Source organism: Balearica regulorum, chromosome 2 (genome assembly GCF_011004875.1).
Source record: "Balearica regulorum gibbericeps isolate bBalReg1 chromosome 2, bBalReg1.pri, whole genome shotgun sequence".
Classification (NCBI taxonomy): Eukaryota; Metazoa; Chordata; class Aves; order Gruiformes; family Gruidae; genus Balearica; species Balearica regulorum.
In genome coordinates this window covers 135,192,972-135,206,795 of record NC_046185.1, presented here as the reverse complement: position 1 = coordinate 135,206,795, position 13,824 = coordinate 135,192,972, and positions in this window count along the sequence as shown.

The following is a 13,824-nucleotide window of genomic DNA, read 5'->3' as shown; positions in this document are numbered from 1 at the left end:
GTAGGAGAGCGGCTTTGCTAAGCAAGCAACATCACTGCAACAAGAGAATGTTGGAAACTTCTTAACTGATATGGGATAGATAATCTGAGACAAAGGCAAAGCTTCCCCCCACCCCAACCTTCTCATTACTAGTTGCTCCAACTGAGTCTGATTTATGGGCAGGTATTAACTTTAAACAAATCTAAATGGATCAATAGTAGTACTTTTGTATGCCCAGATAACTAATTCAGGTCTATGATCCATTTATTTACTTGCTTCCTGAAATAAGTTTTCTATTGTTTAAGAATGCTCCTAACAAAATACACTGGTTGGCAGTATCTCTGTGAAAACATGTAAAAGCTGATAGATACATGATTTGGTTCTGTTCCTTTAAGCATCTTAGTTCTTATCCAATGCCATGCAAATTCATGAATGTTGGATTGTCCTTTTCAGTTATATTTAAGGAAATGTATTTGACTAATAGCAGTTATTAGTTTGTGAGACTCTTTCTTCCTGTTTCTAAACTGGCTGTTTGGTGGGCGTCAGATTATTACTTTATGACGTACTGTTTGAGCTGAAACTGAGCTTTGGACTGACTACACAGTGTGACCATCCTATCTGACATCCAGGTTTGTAGCATGGCATCACTGTGGACACCCGTTATGGACAACTGTGTGAGAAGGAATCAATAACTATTATGATTTGAGCGTAAAACAGCCTTAACTGGCAGTTAAATAAAGAATATAGTGTATTGGAGTCTTGCAATTAGGGCTGAACAGGTGGAGAAAGTTACTTAATGCAAACTTGTACAGCAAATCTTTTTCTTTTGCCTTCCCAGTCCATTTCCAAGTCAAACTCCAGTCAGAAGGAAATGTTTAGTGTATTTACTGACCCCAATCTTTTTCTTTTGCCTTCCCAGTCCATTTCCAAGTCAAACTCCAGTCAGAAGGAAATGTTTAGTGTATTTACTGACCCCTCTAGTCAGCAGAGGAAGAGTTTACCATGTTCTTCCTCAAAGTCCCCTGGCAGCACAGTACAGACATGCCAGGTGGCAAACACTCCTCGCCAATAGTGCACCAGGCAAGGGCAGGCCAGGCAAGCATGAGATCTAGGATCTACAGACATCTGTTCTTTGCACGCAGTCCTGCTTCTGTGTCCCTGCTGCATCCGTCATGTATGAAAAAGTACCAGTTCTAGTACCAATGCTCTCATAAGCACAGATTGTTGTTTAACTTTGTGAACATTCCTGTGAATAAAATTTGATTGCTGGATGGTTTTTGGTAAATAAACAGCACAACCATGAACGCTGCCAGAGTGAATTGAAGCAATACTGATGGGGAGTGTTTGCTCTAGTAGCGGTGACTTTTAGTGCTCAGTTCTTCAAGAAAGCAATTAAGACATAAACTCTTAGGTCTGGTAAGAGTTTGTGTACTTCTGAACCAGCAGAGGAGTTAATTAGTTATGCATTAGTTGCAGTCCCAACTATATAGACTCTTAATACCCAAGAGAGAGGTCTCATTTCCCTCATCCAAAACATCCTTTCTGCTCTCACACCACCAGCTCCCATCATGGGATGGGAACATACCCCCAGCAGCTCCCATCTCCAGCTTGCAGCAACAGTTATGGTCGCATCAGGATGACTATATGCACCGGACTAAAACTACATAACATTTATTCAGAGTAACAAAATGGCAAATATTGGGATACTCTTCCCCCTTTTTCACCTTGGTTCCTGCTCTGATGTTCAGCAGAGTGCCCATCAAAACCAGCTCAACATTCAGAAATTTTCAGTGGTGTCAGTATCTTGGTAGACATCTGTCATGGTTTAACCTGACAGGCAGCTAAAATAACCACACAGTTGTTTGCTCCCTCGCCCCTCAGTGGGAAGGGGGAGAGAATAAAAAAAGGTAAAACTCACAGGTTGAGATAAAAACAGTTTAATAGGACAGCAAAGGAAGAGAATAATAATAATGATAAAAGGATACAAAACAATTAATGCACAGCACAATTGCTCACCACCTTCTGACTGATGCCCAGATAGTTCCTGAGCTGCGGCCCTCCACAGCCAACTCCCCCCCAGCTTATATATGGTGCATGATGTCATATGGTATAGAATATCCCTTTGGCCAGTTTGGGTCAGCTGTCCTGGCTGTGTCCCCTCCCAGCTTCTTGGGTGCCCCCCGCCTTCTCGTTGGCAGGGCAGGATGAGAAGCTGAAAGTCCTTGACTACTTGGCAACAACTAAAACATCAGTGTGTTATCAACATTATTCTCATCCTAAATCCAAAACACAGCACTATACCAGCTGCTAGTAAAAAAATTAACTCTATCCCAGCCAAAACCAGGACAACGTCCTTACAGTATTTTTGTTAAATTCCTGTTGGTTTCCTCAAGCTAACCATTCTTCTTTTAATCTGAAAAGTTCCAACTTCTGTCACTGGAAAAATACTGAAAAGAAAAAAGGAACAAAAAAAATCCTTAAATCTGACTTGCAACCCCTAATGAGAAAAGAAAAAAATAAAAACCTGTCATCTCATTCAGAAGAAAGAAAAAATGCTAGTTTTTTTAAAGTGAAATAAATGCTTTCCCTAAACATGATCACAGTTGACAAAATGCTGCATGTTTAGGTGGCAATTATAGCTCTTTCAGAGACTGTCAAATCTTGTCACAACACATGTTATAAATGAGGACAGATTTAGACATCCTTTCTGACAGTTATGTGTAGGATGTGGATGGTTGGCAGTTAAATTTCAAATGCAGGGAAATTTTCCTTCCAATAGATCTTTGCTTGTTTATTAAGAGGGAGTTACCGTGCGTTGAATCTTGTATCTACCATGTGCAGCTTTTCATCCTTACAGCTTTTGACATTTTACTTTAACTTTCTTTGTGACAGCCATCTGAACATTGTTTTAGGTAAAAAGTAACCTACGGTGCTCTGGAGACGCATGAAATCTTTAAAGCTTTTGGTGTTTTCATACTGAGATTAGAGTAGGAAATGTGTCATATTATATATGGATGGATAGATAGCAAGAAAGCAAGTAACAGAGACTGCAACAATGCTGATTGAAGGGAGCAGCTTCATGATGCACACAGAAAATGGGATAATGTGCTAGCCCATGTTCATCATGTGAGACATGCAAAATGTATTAGTAATAATAATGGGCATCACAAAGCACAATTCATGTGATGATAAGCTACTTGGGTGTCATTCAATGCCAAACCTGACATGGATTTCAAACTGTTTCTGATGTTAAGAGGTCAAATGGCACGGGGAGAAGAGAGAGAAGAGGAATCGTAATACCATGGGCAAGAGTCCTGGCTAGGTCAGAACTTTTTTGGAAGCTCTGAGGGTGAGCGTGCTGGACCAGCCTCAGTATCACATAAGCAGCATAAGTCTTTTTGACTGCAACAGCCTCGATCTGCTAATCAGCACAGATAGTGACAAGTTTTGCATCCACTCTTTCTGCAAAGGTCAATAAAGAGATGGGAAAGGGAGAGTCAGCATCTCCCATTTAGGTGATGTCCAACATACATTGTGTTATAGACATACAGCTAGTGGCAAGAGGGGAGCTATAGCTCCTTTAGCCTCTGCTGCAAATTCTAGTAATCCCTTCAAACTCCTGGAAGCGTCTCCTCCTGGAAAAAACTGGTAAGAGAAAGAAAAATCTGTTTACCCATTTTGTAGTCCTCTCATGCTTGAATATGGTACATTATAGATTGACTTTTATGAATGGTGGTGTATAAAACCCAGTGAATTAGGTAAGTGTAATGCTAACGTTTCATAGAGATAGTGAAAAAGAGATGTTATCTATGCTATCAGGACCTTGTGACTCTTCTGTTTAGCTATAGTAGCAGTTTAGCATAACAGAATTATTGACGTGCATACTGTTAAGCAGATATTTGAGTAGTTTGCTGGACTGGCACCAAAGTGCTCATTGCGTTGGAGGACTGAGCCCATAAACTGGAACACTGTGGGCAGCTATACCTTTTGCAGAGCTGAAGTACTTTCTATTTTTGTAAAAGTGACAGTGTTATGTAACTAGCAGATAGATGAACTTGTGTTCATTCCTAAAGATCATAAAATATTCAGAAATATTTGTGAAATTCTATCTTGAGTAATACAGCTTAAGCCCTTGAATTCTGAATGGGTAGCTCTCCTGTTTCTGTCTGGTTACAGACCATTCACTTAGCCCTAATGACATGCATCCAAATAAATGCTTGCTATTTCACAAATGTGAAAATAAATGTACTGTTTCTATGCTCCAAGACATCAACATTTATTGCCTCATTCGGGAAAACAACAGACTTACTTGGTTCATTTATACTCTATTCAAATACTGTTTGAGAACAGGGACCAGCATCTTGCATCTTGGAGCTTTCATGAATAAGGCTATATATTCCCAGGCATCTTCCCTTCTATTCACTTGTATGAAAAAAATCTTAAGGGGTAAAAGATTACAGGATGTCTCAGGAATACGTAATTAATTTGCCCATAAATTACTAAAGTGTAACATATTGACTTTTTTTTTTTTTTTATTTGTTCAGTTCCTTACTGAGCTGAGTTTTTATGTCTCTTCTTCACTTTAGAGGTTGAATTTACCATGTGTGAATAAATTCTACCTGACTGGGTTTCTCCTTCTCAATCACTTAACCAATGAAACCTTTTTGGTAATAAAATATTACAAAATGTTTGTCCATTTGAGAAGTATTTTTGAGTATTTTTAACTTTAAGGAAATGTCATGCGTGTATGACATTCAGAATAAAAAAAAAAGAATTAGCTGCTTCAGAAATAACTTCATGTTATTGGTTTGTTATGGGAGTACACCACCTAATTTTACAGCATTAGGCAATAATTCTGATTGTGATGGACCCTATCAGAAAATTAGAAACACCAACAATTTCAGCTCTTTTTAATGTTAGAAAACTAATCTTTAGGATTATAATTGTTTGAGGTTTTGTCAGACTTGTTCTCCTACTTGTATTCACGTATTTCTAATTACACGGAGAAAAGGAAAGATATTCCCCATAAGAATAAAACAAGCAACATATTCTCAGATAATATTTGTAAGGGAGCCATTGACCGAACTTGAGAAAAATTAATATGCAATAGCAAAACATCCATGTTTAGATGGAAGCACTTTAAGGCTCCTTTCAATAAATGGCTTTCATCCAGGGCAAATCTTCCAATGCTCAGGGATATAGGTATTTCTAAACTATACCCATTCAAAATCCTGACCTCCAAGTTCTTACATGAAAGAGACCTACATGTCCTAGATAATGGCAGTGCCTTTGATGCTGGGGAGGGGAAAGGCTGTCGTGCCATTCTGTCACTATTTGTGCTCTTAGTGTCGCGGTGGTGACCGAGGCCATCTGGATAAAACGGTACTCTGCACTGAGAACGAGAAATTTAACCCATGTGGGCACAAGTTCCTTGAAGTTAGCGCTGAAGTAAGTGAAGACACAGATCGGTATCTGGATCGGTATCTGTGTTATATTTTCAGGGTGCTGGGGGCACTACCAAGCCTTACTGGCCCTGCCTGCCCTGCCCTGGGGCGCACCCCAGCCTGACCAGAACCCCATGTCAGCCCTCCCCAGGGCCATCAGTCCTTGCCCCAGCCAGGTGGTAGGATGCAATGCTGCCACAGCCCTGCCCTGCCACCCCCTCCGGGGAGTCCCTGCAGTCCCAGCCCCAGGGAGACCCTGGCCCATATATCTGGAAGGCATCCTCCATTAAGTAAATAAATCTGAAAGGTGAAGAACCAGCAGCATGAGGAATCACATCCTCGGTGATCACATCTGCTCTCTGGCAAGCTCTATGTGAATTGCCTTGTGAGACCAGAACAAAAATGATCTGATTTAAAGTTGCTGTACTTCATTGAAGTCAGGCAGAAAAACATGTAACTGTAGATTTTGGTGCTTAATTCTATGTACCTGTATTTGAAAGGATTTGGTGTAAACCACAAGACTAGCACTCCATATTGAAGAAATGACCGCGTAACTCTGCTCTCCAACTGCCCGCAGCTGGGATTTGGAGGTTGCATTGTATTTTAGCTTCTCAGCCTACCATTAAAAACTACATGCAATTGCTGATAATCTGCTTCTGCCTCACTGCCCAAAGCACTGGCCCAAAAATCCACAGGATAGTTGTATGATATTCATGTCCAGTATGCAATCAAATCCTGACGAGTTGTTAGTTTTCTTCAGGTTCTGGGTGAAAATATAACGTCATTCCCTATCTGAGCAGTGTCCTGCGACAGGTTGACAACTTAAACTTAACATGATGCTAGGTGATCTCAGTGAGAAGGTAAAGAGCAGTAGAGAAAATATATATTGGGGAAGTTTGGTTTTAGACAGAGAAACAGGAAAAAAACAAATTCATTGGACCTAATGATTGCCAAAGATACCCATGTTTGAACTGTACCGTTTAGTCATTGTCTGAGGAGTCACAAGCAGACCTGACGTATTCTAGATAGTTTCACAGGGACTATTATTGATCACTTTTTCATTAATAATCAGAAGTAACCACCAGTCAATATTACGAAGAAGCACTGAGATGCTAAACTTGATACCAGTCCTCCATTTTTGCTAAAAATGTACCTTTCTGCTTTCAGAATCCCAGTGCACTGACCAAAATAATCCTCATTCTGACAATTGTATTGGCATGGGGTTCTGATAGGGTTCTAAAGGAAATGATTTTTCCATGGACTGATAATAAGGATTTCCCATTCTTTATCATCCACCGAGGAACAATGCTTCATCATTCTGTTTCAGCAGTGCTGACAATATTTAGTTTTGTACTAGAGCCTGCCAGGCATCAGCCACGGATACATGCACAGACACAGAAGTATAAAAACGTGACAGTTTTTATAGTATACAATACTGAAAAAACTTTCAGTTCAAGATTACCAAATGTTTGGTCATCACTGACCAGTACAGCAATCCATACCACCACCTTTGAAGACAAAATGGGTTTGAGTCATCATCATTAAGTAGTTTCTTCATAGATTCTTTTACTATGCCAAGAACTGTCTGTACTCTAAATTTTTAATGGTATCATACTATCAGAACATAAAAATAAAGCAACTATAAAACAAATGTGCAAATACCTTTGTGAGGCTTTGGCAATTGGCCAAAATGTGGTTTGCTAGAGAATGGACAATTGTCCTTCCTTGTATCCAGTCAGGAAACTGTACAAATCCAGACTTAGTTGGGAAGGTGTGGAGGGAAAAACTGAGGGCTAGAGTACTTTGGTTTTCTCTTATATAGATGCCACTGACAAATAAGTAAAATAATACTTGTCATATTTAGCTATAACTTTGACAGTTTATGGACATATATAGTCTGAACACTCACATAGAAAAAATTAGGTATTGGGTTTTTACAAATAGCAGTAAATAAATAGAAACTTTCCAATCAATAAATCCTTGCTTAATATGAAATTTTACAGATGAGTTTAAGATTTTCTGGACTTTTAGTTAGAGTGATTACTTAAGTTGCATGGTTGTATTCCTCAAGAAAAAAAAAAAGTAACCCTTGTTTCATTTGAACAGGCTTGCACAAATAAATGTGTGTGTTCAATGAATTCTGTAACAAATAATGCTATTGCTATTTTATGAATTGTAATTTTTAAAAGACCTGAATATTCTCTAGTAGCTATATCATAGGCAGAAAAGATTCAGGGCAGAGATCATAGTTTCTCTGTCTTACATACAAAGACAGAAATACAGAAAGAACAGGCTTTGTCTATTTTTCTTCTTATGTAACTGTAGTACCATGACTTGGTGGAATAGGAGTTTCAAAGGTTGTGTACAGGTGAATTTTCTTATACTCCTGAATTCCTTTTTTCCAGGAAAAAGACTGTACGAAGTTGACATAAAACTTCTCACTTTGTGCAGGGGGGGACAGAGAGAGACTTTCTCTCCAGTTCTCATCTATAACCTGGAATATATCTGTATGTGCATGCTTAAATATTATAAGTACTTTTTTGTATACTTATGTATAAATATGATATATATACACATGTATGATACACCTACGTGATATAGATCATATAGGTATTATAAATCTTATATATGTAAGTTTTTTGCTGTACTGCATAATGCTTTAATAATGATTAGCACAAAAAATACATAAGCCTCCAAAACCTAGAATATTTTACTCCTACAGAATAGGCGGTATTCAGTCAGCAAGTACATTTTCTCTTCAGGGTGCAACACATTGCATGAAAGCTTTCAGAAACTGGGCATTCCTGCAGTACAGTGAGTATGTGTGACCTCTGCGAAGTTATTCGGTTATGTGCAAAAGAAATGGTAGGCTGATAAAAGTTTAACGTGGGCCTCTTGTCAGCAACATTTTCTGAACTTCTTTAGCTGAGAGATAATAATTGTGGCCAACAACCAAAAAGAAAAAAATGAAACGCAGTAGAGGACACAGTGGAATATTTAAAATCGGCTAATTACTAATGGGATTTTTTTTAATATATAAAAGACACCTCTTATTAATTCTCATTTCTGACTTTCCCCTGAAATAATTTTGGCCACTCTCAGACTTGTCAGGAGCCTGTCAATGTCTCTAAATTGAATGCATTAGTATTGTCAGCGTCCCCTTCATGCTGTAGTGTTAAAATTGCAAAACACTGCAATTTCAGAAAGAGTTTCCATTTGATAATCTTGAACACAATACATCGCCTTGATGGCATATGCATTTGTAAATTAATACTAACTTTACAAATCCAGGATTCATGTAAGAGTAGACACATCTCTCCTTGGTGATCAGTAAATGAGATGGGCTTTTTTCTGTCAACTTGACTGATAAAAATTTCCCTGTAAAACTTTATGTAACAAAAAGAAATCCTGTAAAGAATGAATAAAAGATAGCAGACACCTTGGGTGGGATCCATCCCACCTAATTTTCAGTACCTACATTTGAATGAAGAGTTGTTCTCTGGAGGTATTTCTCTCTATTGCCTGAACAGGGAGCCGAGGGTAACGCAATCACCTAAGTTAGGGCAAATGAGTTTCCCTTCTCGTGTGAAAGCAGGATGCCAATACAGATTGCTCTTTGTAGGATGCGTCTGTTGGAGCATGTGGATACAGTATGACAGAGAAAGAAATGGTTTTTTGCATTCATTGGAGAAGGCAAGGCTTGATGCTGCAGGCACCGAGGCTCTGTGATTCCCGTTGGCTTGGACAAATACTGATGGTGCTTTGTACCTCACGTGATTACAAGTGAACATGTCGCCTTCCTCCTGCATGCTGAGCACCTGCTGTGAGGTGCTGAGCAACCTCAAACCTCATTAAAGTCGTTGGATAGAGCCCTGAGCTATATCATGAGATGAAGTTGCACTATTTATACTCTGAGAACATATGCATACTGTACTATTAGTGCTAATATTTTTGTCAGAACACTTTTTTAAAGCAAAATGTGAGAACATTTGTGGGCAGTAATCACAAAACAGGGTTGACAGCTCCTTCCTTCTCTTACTCAGTCACAAACGTTTTTCCTTTCAACAGATTATGAAATGTAAATGGAACTGGTCATTTTCAGAAACGAGTGTTGTTTCATTGATAATACATGAATACCAAAAGGGAGCTGACAAAGTTATCGCCAGGTAGGAACTGATAATAAGTGCAGCCCTACCTTATATTGGAAGAGGAGCTACGCAGCCTGACAGTAATACCTGTGAGCAGGGAGCACATACTGCATTTGCAAAAGTTCATAAAAGACAAGGCAGACTAAGCCCTTCTCTTCCATCGCCACCTGCCTAGGAGTTACAGGTCAATTTTTATTTCATCAATAGCCTTCCATAGTAATGGAAGTCAATCAGTAATAAGAAATACATATTTTAACTTTAATATCAAATGTTATTACAAAACTACCCTATGTCTGTGCAATTATCTGTTTAACAGTGGAGTGGCCATGACAATGGAATCTATCTTTAAGTCAACCAAGGCAAAAGAAACATCTACAGCACAGCTCATCTACCCCAGTTGGAAAAGCCAAGACCAGGTCAATGATAACCTTTCCTCGTGGCTGAGAACTGTGCAGGAAATTCCTCTCTTTCCATGGACATCATGGTTCATACTGTCCTGGCACTAAGCTATGGGATCTCAGGCAAGAAAAACTAGCAAATATTGACATTTCAGAGCAAGAAGTAAAAAATCACAGGAAGGAATAATAATGTCACCAAATTGTTTTGTCCCCCCTCACCCAGAAAATGACTTGCTCACATTTGCACGTGGAGCTGTTGGTTGCACTTGATCATCAATGAATCACCATCAGGCCCAAGCTGCCTGCATCAAGCTTATTGACAGAGGCTCCCAGCACTAACTTCTGCCTGTTCTCCATCACAACTCTGTCATCACTACAGAGCGTGGGATAATTAAAAAAAAAAAAAAAAAGAAAAAAGATGAAGCAGAAAGCTGAAACAAATCCTAACTGATGAATCATTACAATGAGAAAGATTTGTGTAATTTCAGGCTCACTCCTTCATTCAGAATCATGTATTATCTGCTAATGCATTTAATTGTAATAAGCACATGACAAAACCAGATGCAATTGTCCACTTGAACAAGCATCATCTGGTCAGGTTTAATGACACAGTATTCCTCAGAGAGTTCCTCCTCTCAACTTAAACATAGCTTGTTTTTAAAAGAATAGTTTGGTTAGAAACTAAAGAAATTCACTATAACATTCTTTAGCTTCTAACAGTGATTATGAGCAACAAATAAGACAGACCAAGCGCAAAGGCCAGGCCTTTTATTTCTGTAATTATTAAGAACTTTTACAAAGACTAATGCATCTGGAATTTTGTAAGCTAGATATATTTATGATCTGTGGGCAGTTCTTGATATAGTTGTGATCTATCCTTGTTTGGCTAAAATCCATTTTCTATTCAGGGTAAGCGAAGGAATACTTTAATGCCTGCTAACTTAGTAATGGCAAAGAATAGAAACTACCTTCCCAAGTGTGGATCAGCATGACAAGGCTGAAAAAGGTGCTCAGTCCTGTAAGCTGAGATCTGAACAATGAGATGTGAATACAAATGCACTCCTCTGATGGAACTGTACGTTGTATGCCAGGAAGAAACAAGGACATCAGAAAATAAAGGAGACAGCAAGAAAACACCAGGAATGTGTAAAGAGGGCACAGAGTGACAGAACTTTCTGCTTGGCCAGAACAAGGCTCCGGATAAGGCAATCGCTGGAGTCTGTCATCAGATGACTTCAGGAAAGACACCTGGTTCAGATCGAGCAAAGGACAAGGGCAGAGATCAGAGCAGGGTTAGGACACCTGCGGGGTCACGTGCACCAGTATAATGGGACATGCCAATGACTTCAACTCAAGTTTAGAAAATCTGGCACCTCAGCAGCAGAAAAAATGGGAAAAAAGGATCTGGACAAAAAGCTGGCAAGACTGCAAGAGGCAGAGGTGTTTAGGATCAAGACAGAAGAGGATTCAGGATCAAGTGTGAAGGGCAGTATAGGAACGCAAGGACAGGGCTCAGCTGCAGCTCCAGTTAGTCCAAAGCTAATGGGAAATCTTTCAACAGACATCCGAGCCTTGTACTTAGATCCCCTTTTTATATGAATGACTGCAAGTTCCGCACGGTTCACCGCAGCGTTAGGGGGCACTTAAAAACCTCTGCTTAGTGCGAGTGAAAGAACCACTTTGGGGGCACAGTGCTGCTGCAGGATGGCTGTGTGCAGGCTTGGCATGAGAGCAAGCAGCGCAGTCCGCTCACTCATTTCACAACTTACTGTGTTCAAGGAAACAAGATTTGTTTATATTCTCTGCATGCAAATAGGTCAGGATCAAAAAAACACTTGATTCTATCATGTTTTTGAGAAATAGCCCACAATTTCCAAATATTGGCTAACCACTGGCACTAAAAATAGGGGTAGTAACATGTTTAATTTTAACCACCTGAATAGTCCGATCGAATGTAGGTATGTGTACACACTCCCGAAAGCTCAGGCACTGAAAGACCTAATCACACATTAAATTATCTCCAGTGTGCAGGAAATATATTTTCATAAGACATAAAGGCATATATAAACTTTTTTTTTTTTAATGTTAGTACAAAAATTCTTATTATCTTTAAAATGTTGGCTTCTGTGTTGATTTATTTAAATTGCCTACTTCTGTAGCAGTTAAGTGGTTATTTACAAATTGCGTAAAAATGTCTGATCATCTAAACCACTGATCTTTTTTCAGGAAAAAAGCAAACACTTTCTGTAAAGAAAATCGACAATTGTACCCAATCTGAAACATGTAAAATTTTAATGTTTATGAGCCACTGAACAAGATACTAAAAGACTAGCAGTCTTACCCAAAGGAAGACCTTTTAACTAATTCTCAAACTAACAGATATCACAAATAAGTTGTAACCCTTCCCCCCACCAAATTTTGGTGTTTTTCTTAGAGAAGACAAATCTTAAAATTTTAGCAGACTTAATGCAAACATTCGTAGTAAAATACAGATAATTGCAACAGCAGATACTCTTGTAAACACTAATACATATATAAAGCATACGTAGACAATTGCACAACACTGGTTAGAAGGGCCACATTTTTTAGGTACATGGATGATCTGTGCAACATGCTAGGTATCGTCTATTAATTTCATTTTAAAAAAAGTGATACGAAACATCAGAAGGATATAGCCCTATAAGGTGACAGATGAGAGGCAGCTACCCCTCCTCCCTGGCCAGCCCCCCTCCTTATATACTGAATATGATGTCATATGATACGGAATATCGCTTTGGGTAGTTTGTAGTCAGCTGTCCTGGCTGTGTCCCCTCCCGGCTTCTTGTGAAAATTAAGTCTATCCCAGCTGAAAACCAGGACAGTCAGCACGTAGGTGGCTGCCTCCTTGAACTTCAAGCTGAATTTAAGAATCCCCTCTGTAAAGTACATCTTGTCAGTCTGCTCTGGATGTGTGTAGAAGCATAGGTGTGTTGCAAGATCACACTCGAAGAATAACTGAAGCCTCTTGACTGCGAGAGATAATGAAAAGGATCTGCTGTCTGGCAGTCACGGAACAGAAATACATCCAAAAGGACTGATCGTTTCAGCAAAAGAGCCGGCTTGTAACATCAACTAATGGGGCAGACTGAGCTTTTGTTCATTCCTCAGTGGTTTTCACCGTTCCATCTTATTCAGATCCACAACTTAACAAGAACATGTATGCTGGAAGTACAGTCTGGTCTTGATAAACGTTAAGAATTTTCTGCTGTTCACCTCGATGGGTTTCACTTTTTGTGAAACCATGAACTGGATTGGAAAGGGACATAGCTGAGTACTGTCTTAATTTTAATGGTCACACAGTACAGAACATCCTACACGTTTCGTTTCAGTATCATTGTGAGGGAATTGCTCACTGCTTGATGAGTCTTAAGTACTGCTTGATGAGCTGTTATACCTCAGTGCCTTTTTAATACCTAAGGTAGTTTCCAGTGAAGGTATGGGACTTCTGAAAGCTGTTTTTCCATAGTATTAAAGATTCTAAAATATGTGTATATGTGAGAAACGGTTTACTGAATGCTACAGAGTTTTGTATGTATTAATTTTTTCATTGTTTTCAATATTTTCATTGTTTCTATTTGATGGGGAAAAAAAAGAAAAAATGTTTATGTTTTTTCTCCTAGTGCCTTCACTAGGCACTACCTTAAGTAAGGAACTGCAGGGAAGAATTTTTCTGTTCCAGTGTGGTTTCCAAAACCCCAGTGTGATAAATATGCAAGCTTTTTCCATTCAAAAATCCAGTTATTGTAAATTAGAGAGTATGTGAAGGGCATCATAGCCCTTATGGTCAGCAGATACCAGTTCACAATGTGGCAGTGA